Below are 8,538 nucleotides of genomic sequence, written 5' to 3'. Positions count from 1 at the left end.
GCCACCTCCTCCGCGCCTCATGGATGGCGGTCCTGTCTTCACCGTCCGGCGGCTGCTCCGCTCTAGGCGAAGGGGTAGGGGTCTCCAGTACCACCTCGTTGACTGGGAGGGATATGGTCCGGAGGAGAGGACCTGGATCCCGGCCAGGAGGATAGTGGACCGGACCCTCATCACTGACTTCCACCGACTACATCCTGATCAGCCTGCAATCCGTAGGGGCCGTCCCAGAGGGGTCCCTAGCCGTCCTGCCCGACCAGCTTCCTGTCCTGTGCCTGACCCTGCTCCTGTCTCAGTACCTGTCCTGTCTCCCGACCGTGACCCTCCGGCTCCTTCTGAGGATGAGGATGTTCACTCTGACCGCTCGGAGGAGTTCTGACCCGCCGCCTGCTCCCCTCCACCCTCCCGGCCTGGTGTTGTTCTTGGGACTTCTGGGGCCGTCCCTTAGGGGGGGGGTCCTGTCATGAGCACTCTCTCCCCTGGGTAACAACCTTAATTGCATTCAATTCTCTGCCACTCTGCTCACTCTCTCCCTACTCTGCCTAACGAGCTCCACCTGGCTCCGCCCTGCTCTGCTCTTGCTACCTGGCCAGCTGCGCTGCATTTCCCACTCACCTTCCTCACCTTTCCCCACTCTGCTCTAATTACTCTGCCAGCTGCACTGCATTTCTCCACTAACCTCTCCCAGTATATATAGCCCTGTTTTTCAGCCAAGCCCTGTCAGATCGTCTTCATACCTGGACCAGTAACCTGCCTGTCTGTCTACCCTCTGACTCCTACCTGTGATTCCGATCCGTTCTTGACTGCCTCCCTGTTCTACTGCCCCGGCTATCCCGACCTGCCTTCTGGATCTCGACTACTCTCCGATCTTCAGCCCCTCCGGTAACTCGATTCTGCCTTCTGTCTCTCACCACGATTATTGCCCAGCCCTGATCTGTACTTCTGCCTGCCATTCATATTGCTGTTGTGTGTGTGTTCCCCCAGGTCTCCGACCACCAGATGAGCGAGCCCAGACGCTTCACCACCCTCAGCCCAATACGCCGCTCGATCACTGGGGGACACACACACTAAGTACTTTGGACTGGACACCCCCGGACATTTGGTGACCCCCGGAGCCCAGGTAACCCACAGGACCCTGAAAGACCCCAGAGCCCCAAGCACCCCTGGAACCCCTGACATCCCTGGCACACCTAGCACCCCTGGAACCGGAACCTCCCAAGACCTCACAATCATCTCACTCCTCTTCCCCCCTGAATCCTTCAATAAAGAACTCTGAATTTGAACTTGCGCTCTTGGGTCCTCTTCTGTCCGTGACAATAATGGGCCATTAAGCATTATTTTAAGGGTGGTCTAATAAACATTATGAAAGGTATTGACTCTCATGGTAAAACCCTCTTGTTGATAAAAAAAAATAGACCAATAGTTTAAAAAGCATCACTAATATGTTCAACTTGACCACATGTCCGTGGTGGTGAAATATTCTGCTTGCAGGTCGCTGTCAACCATCCCTCTGCACCCCGCATACAGAAGTGGGATTGCTGTCTGTGATCAATGATGACAAGGAGTTGATAAAAAGGGTTCATTAGGTTTTTAAACTGTTCTGTTTCAACCGTGCATATTGGCAGCTTGCCTTTTGCGATGAATTGTGTGTATGCATGTGTAATGTGTAATGCCCATGTCTTTTTGATGGTGTTTTTTTCATATGCCCACAGGGTATTGGTTATAGTCCCTGGAGTAGTGTGGTACTAGGTGCCTTGCTTAAGGACACTAGAGCCGTGGAGTGAGATATGGAGTGGATGGGTGGGATTCAAACTGACAACCCTCTGATCCAAAGCTCATCTCCTTAACCACTAGGCCACGGCGGCATCTAACTGCATAGTGGAGGTCTGTGACTTCTGAGTGTTTTCTCACTTGTCGCCATGAGTAAAGCACCTCTCTCTCTCTCTCTCTCTCTCTCTCTCTCTCTCTCTCTCTCTCTCTCTCTCTCTCTCTCTCTCTGTGTTTCTCTCTGCAATGGATTAGTCTCTGCTCTCTGTCGATGCAAAGAGCTCCTGAGAGAGCAGTCACTTACCAACACCACCTCCAGACTGTAATCACAGCCCTCGGAGTGCTGATGCTCTGCCTCCCGCTATCATATGCTTAATTGTTCCGAGCATGAAACCCCATTTCGACCTCATTTGTAAGGTCTTATGAAAGCCGGGAAATTAACTTGGAACCTGTCTTTATTCATTTAGCTTGGGCCTTCTTGTGCCTGTTCCACCAGAGGATTTGTTTGATGTTTCTTTTCTTCTTCTTCTTCTCTCCCCGCTGTGCTTTCTTTTTAAATAATGCTACTGTGAAGGTAAACAGATATTTCTAGTCTCCATTAACTGGTAATATGAATAGCTTTCCCTCCCATTCCTCCCTACAGACTGGAGACACTTTTAAATTAGAGTATAGATGATTGTACTCTCTGTCTGGCTGCATGAATATACAGCATATGGAAAACCACTAATATGGTGAGTTTCTGTCCTTGTACATTATAGAAAAAACACACATTCAATAAACCCAACTTCCCCAGTGTGTGTGTGTGTGTGTGTGTGTGTGTAGTGTACATGTCTGTATCATTATGTTAGTGTTTTAATGTGCGCACGTGTGTGTGTGTGTCTGTGTGTGTGTGTGTGTGTGAGTGTGTGTGTGAGAGAGAGAGAGAGAGAGAGAGAGAGAGAGAGAGAGAGAGAGAGAGAGAGAGAGAGAGAGGAGAGAGAGAGAGAGAGAGAGGAGAGAGAGAGAGAGAGAGAGAGAGAGAGAGAGAGAGAGAGAGAGAGAGAGAGAGAGAGAGAGAGAGCACTTGACTTGATTTGAATATGATGTCCCTCCCTCACACAGATGAAATGTTCGGTATATAGCTAGTATTATATTTTAAGCATTCTGCAGGCGTTCCATAAGCTGAGGTGATATTGATTGTCCCAGTAATTGTTCCTTTTCCACTGCAGTAACCCGAGGCACGTCAGGGTCAGACATGAAGTCTGGAGGGAAAACTGCTGTGCGCTGATGGCTAAGCTTTTTTTATATAGGCCTATTTCCGTATAATGATGATAATAATGATGATAATAATAACAGGCTTTATAGGCCTATTTCCACTGGGCAGGGCAGGGTGTGGACCAATAATAATAACAATAATAATAATAATAATAATAATAATAATAATAATAATAATAATAATAATAATAATAATAATAATAATAATAATAATAGGCCTAACAACAACAATAATAATAATGATAATGATAATAACAATAATAATAATAACAATAAAAATAATAATAATAATAATAATAATAACAATAATAATAATAATAATAATAATAATAGGCTTTGTAGATTGTGTGCTATATTTTTACTGCAATGTGCAATAATGTGCTGTAGGTCTGAGTGTATGTTTTGTATTCGTGTGTTTGTGTAATGCACACCTATCCAATCCGACCAGACTCTTCATTTACCGTTGCAACTAGGCAGTTGTCTGTCTGCTCCTTTTGGTCTTGATCGGACACAGTTTGCTCCCGCAACACACCGTGCTAACTTCACTCGCCGTGGACATTCTCCCCGGCAGCAGCGGGGGATTTTGTTATAGTAACTTTCGCATTTGAGAGCTCGGTTCGGCTGGCTCAGATTTTTGCTATATGTTTACTGCCATGTGCAACAATGTGTATTAGGTCTATGTGTATGTCTTGTATTTGTATAGCCTATCTATGTAAGCTGTCAGACACCTACATTTCCTTAGAGATTAATAAAAGTACTCTACTCTACTCTAGGCCTTTTTCCATTAGGGAGGATGGGGTGTGGTCGAGGGCAGTTTGAATGCCCTCATCATAATTTTTTCAGAGGGCTAACTTTGTCAAGCCCCCCCGTCCCCCCCCGCCCCCATTGTTTGTTTTTACTACTAAACATTTTTTTCATATTTTTGTACGGAAGTCTGTGCTCAAACCCTGTTTCTGCAAGCTGCAAGCTGAATATGACGTAATGCAGCACACACACACACACACACACACACACACACACACACACACACACACACACACACACACACACACACACACACACACACACACACACACACACAGGTGGCTGCGGCGTTTGGAGAGGTTGTGTATTGCATTCCAAAGCCTTCATTTCTCAAACAACTCGAGGATTTGTGCAAGTTGTTTTCTATAGGAAGAAGACTTAGAGAGGGATGAATGTTCAATTGCTTGTGACAATCCTTTCTAGAGAATCCCTAGGTATATTCACAGAGAGAGAGAGAGAGAGAGAGAGAGAGAGAGAGAGAGAGAGAGAGAGCGAGAGAGAGTACAATTGCTTGTTGAAAAGCATGCATACAGGCATGCAAGCTCAAGCATTGCTGCTTAAAGCAACATTCCAAAATTTCTGAATATGGACAATTCCATGAGTAGAATGATCGAATTTGAGCTTTCTGCTATTCTTCCTGCCATTCCCTGAGAACTCAAAGCACTTTACATTGTATGCCTTACATTTACCCATTCACACTCCCATTCACACACCAGTGACAGTGGATTCCACGCAGGGTACCACCAAAGAGGTTGGATATATAATAAGAGGAATCGAAACACGCCCACTCAATGCAAAAGCGTGTGCTCAAAATTTGGTCTCCTAAAGGGGCGTTGTCCCTCCTTCTTCCTCTGTTTTCGTGGTGTTTGCACAAGACGTGCGCTACCGCCATCTACAGTGCTAAGGGGACTCAATTTATTCTCTACCTCAAGACTCCGAAGGTCTCCTAATCGAAGGTCTCCTAAAGGGGCGTTCACCCGACGTAAAGTGGATACCGGAAAAAACCCGCCTGCTTTATCTCATTCTCATATACGATTCTCTGGTACCACCCTGCCATCAGGAGCAACTTGGGATTAAGTATTTTGCTCAAAGAGAACTTGATGGGGTCAGGTGGAGCGGTATTCGAACTTGCAACTTTCTGGTTGCTGAATGGCTCCTCTACCACCTGAGCCACCACCACCCCCGTAGATTTTGCATCATGAGACTAAGAGAAGGGCTGGAAGAACGGGAGAAAAGTGAAACAGTGTCTCTGAGCTGAGGAGTGTGAAGGCAGTCTGACAGAGTGCGGTGTTCGCCACGCACCTGATTGTAGATTGATATCACACAGTCGTTAGCGGTATTTCAAAAGGAAACTCAAATTGGTTTCGTGGCACCAACTTATCACCAGTGCAGGACTCAAAAACATTATTTAATTTGTATGGTAATGTATGAATTCTATTTGAATAATGTCAGCGAGATTCAACGTGAGCTTTGTGGTTCTCTAATGAAGGACGTGGTGTGTGTGTGCGTGTGCGTGTGCGTGTGTGTGTGCGTGTGTGTGTGTGTGTGTGTGTGTGTGTGTGTGTGTGTGTGTGTGTGCGTGTGTGTTTGAGAGGGTGGGGGACTCACAGGAGAAGTAATTGGTCCTCTGACAGCCAAAGGAGCTTTACTACATACAGACTACATAGTAATCATCCCTCAAACTACTCCGTTGCCTGAGCATGTCCACTTCTGAAGGCAGTATCATGGCCATGTCTGACATGTTTAATCGCTCAGTCACGACTACATACCGGTAACTTTAAGTCTAAGTATAGTGTTATCACTCAACAATGGTAATGTCACCAAGTCATGTGGGTTGTATGTAATTTATGTAATGTATGCTTCCATGTAGTCCATGTCTGTATGTCTATATATACAACAGGCCTCTGTCCTCTTTCTGTTTTTTTGTCAGGTGCTTATCATGTAGAGCATGGCACATGTGCAATAGTCTTGAGATCTTATGTCATGTCCTTTTTCCATGGGTGGAGCAGGGGGGGCATAGGGGCCAGGAACCCCCGGCCTCACCACTTGGGGGGGGGGGCTGCCAGTGGCTTTCGATTACCAAACATCTTATAGGGGCCCCATTTTACGATATTTCGTGGGCCCAACACCTCTGACATATCTCCCGCCCCTCCTGTCCCAATACCAGTGCTCCGCCTCCGCCCCTGCCCTTTTCCGATTCTTGCGGAGGGATGCAAAATGAATTGCAGTGTTAAAGTAAAAGTAAATTCATGATAAGTACAACACTAGCACATGATATTGCACAGAATTTTACACCATTTACTCCGCAGAGCCTAATGAGGTAGGTCGGCTGTGTTGTACATAAAAACACTTACACCTAACACCTAACAAGGACCCACCACAAACTTGATCCAACCAGCACAGAGTCAGCTGAACGTAAGCCAAGTACACAGGTCTCCTGGTTACTCAGACAAGTTAACTGTGTTGGAAGGAAACTGTTTCTTTTTTTTAACTTTTTTTTGACAAAGTTTTTTGTGAGAGCCCGCACACCTCGAAGGTTTCTTTTTTAGCAGGTGCAGCTTTTCAAGGTACTTCAGTCTTCAGTTCACACAAGGAAGAGCGCGACACTGCTTCTTCACAGTTCACCACTTTTTTTCTTTTTTCTTTGGTGCTGACATTTCGGCACTAGGCCTTCATCAGAGTAACCATACCACAAGTGAAAAGACTTCTTAAATAAACAAGTGCATCATGGGACACCCAATAGGAGGTCCCTCCCAATAATTACAACATGGATGTGAATACTATTTACATATATACATAAAAAGGGGGCATGAAGTAAGACACAGCATCAGGGTCCAAACATTACATTACAGTTAAAAAAATCACCATTGTAGTCAGTCCACATGAGTAAAGTTATAACATCACATTTAAACACAGTTCTTCATTTAATCCAGTTTTAAAACTTTTCAAAGTAAAGATCCAGTATGGTATGGATGGTATTATCTTTTTTTACTTTTAAATTTGACAACTCTATTGGTCATTGGGGGACTTGCCTTTGGAGGGTTTGCAGGTCTGTTGGCCTGGGTTTAGATGTAAGGGACAGTCAGGCCACAGCACTTACAATTGTGTTGTTCCTTACGAGCCCAGTCTTGCGGAAAATCAACTGTGTGCTTTGTGGTGCCGCTAGGATAGCCTCGTTTTTCGTGGTTGGGCAACGCACGCTGTCGTCGAGAGTGGTTGAGAGAGAGGGCAAGAGAGAGCGAGTGAGAGAGAGAGAGACCACCCGAGCAGCGTGCATTCCGGGAGGGGAGTGCTGTCGTTGTGTCAGCTTCATGCCATCTCTCCCTTCCTCCAACATTATCCCTAACCTTAAACCCTAAACCTAACCCTAACCTTAACCCTAACCCTAACCCTAACCATAAACCTAACCCTAACCTTAACCCTAACCTTCACCTTAACCCTAAACTCAGAGCCGGCGGGCCCATAACGCTCACTAAGCTCTGTGCGTAAGCAAAGTCTGTTCCCATAAGTCCCATCACTCGGCGGCCATCTTGGCTACGCCTCAAACTGACTATTTGAGATTAGTCAGTGATGGGGTATATAAGAATGAATGGGGGAAATAATGTTGTGTGACAGTGGGACAACACAGCGATACACAACTCATATGGTTGGAATCACAATGAAAAACTGGGTTTAATGGCAGTCTTAGAATGACCGAAACATGAAAGTAACACTTTAAAACAGCGTTTTTCTTTATGCTATTTTTGATCTGCGCATGCGCCACATTCCACGACAACGTTCTGTTTTGCGGCAGGTGGGAGCAAGTTGCGTGGACTTCACCTCTTCCGGCCGGCTGTCAAACGGGCATCCATTCTCCGGTCATCGTACAGAAAAGACACTGGATTTATTTTCTGATAGACAAAGCAGTAAGCACAATGGTCGTCCCTGCTCATCAGTAAAAAAAAAATAGGCTATTGAATAAATTAATGATGTAGGCTAGCCTGCCTCAAAATTAGTGTTTTAAACTGTGATATGATGTTGTTGCCTAAACTGATATAGCTATGACCAACGGTGAAAAATATAAGAAAAAAAAGCTAAACTGATCAAAGTTGAATGTCTTGCAGACTTGCTCCCGTTTTGCTTTTTCTTACTTATTTGTTTTCAACCATAAGGAAAAACCACAACGGGTGTGCACATGTATGCACACGGCCGGTTTTGTTTCCGTGATTATATCTGTCCCTTTGTCTTGCACCTGCATTTTGGACGGGCGCAGAAAGGTGATTAATGGTCGAGTTGCGCTCTCTGCCCAATTCACAATGAAGCTTCCACGGACGGCAAACAAACCACATGGCCGCCAGCAAACAAACCGATTAGGTACGAGCAGTCGTAAAGGTTTACGTTTGCACTTGCGTCGAGGCGTCGAGACGATTGGATAAGTGACAGCGCAGCTCAGCAAGCAATTGGCTCTCGTTACCGGACAGGTGGGAGTGACGCCGGCAAACGCCATGTTCGCGTAGCCAAATGCTCTCGTTCATTCCTATGGCAGGTTTCATGAGTGATTCGTCTCGTATAAGACCGTCTCTGGCGTAAGGCAGACCTGTCAACTTTGAGCTCCCAAAATTCGGGAAAATTCCCATATTTTAAGCCAAAATTCGGGAAATTTTCAAAAGGCCAAATTCTGACAGTCAACGGGATGACAGAGACGGATCGGACGGTGCGTTCTAGGCCTACTCGGCT

Source organism: Engraulis encrasicolus, chromosome 19 (assembly GCF_034702125.1).
Source record: "Engraulis encrasicolus isolate BLACKSEA-1 chromosome 19, IST_EnEncr_1.0, whole genome shotgun sequence".
Lineage (NCBI taxonomy): Eukaryota > Metazoa > Chordata > Actinopteri > Clupeiformes > Engraulidae > Engraulis > Engraulis encrasicolus.
The sequence above is the reverse complement of the archived record's forward strand: the minus strand, read 5'-3'. Positions refer to the sequence as shown.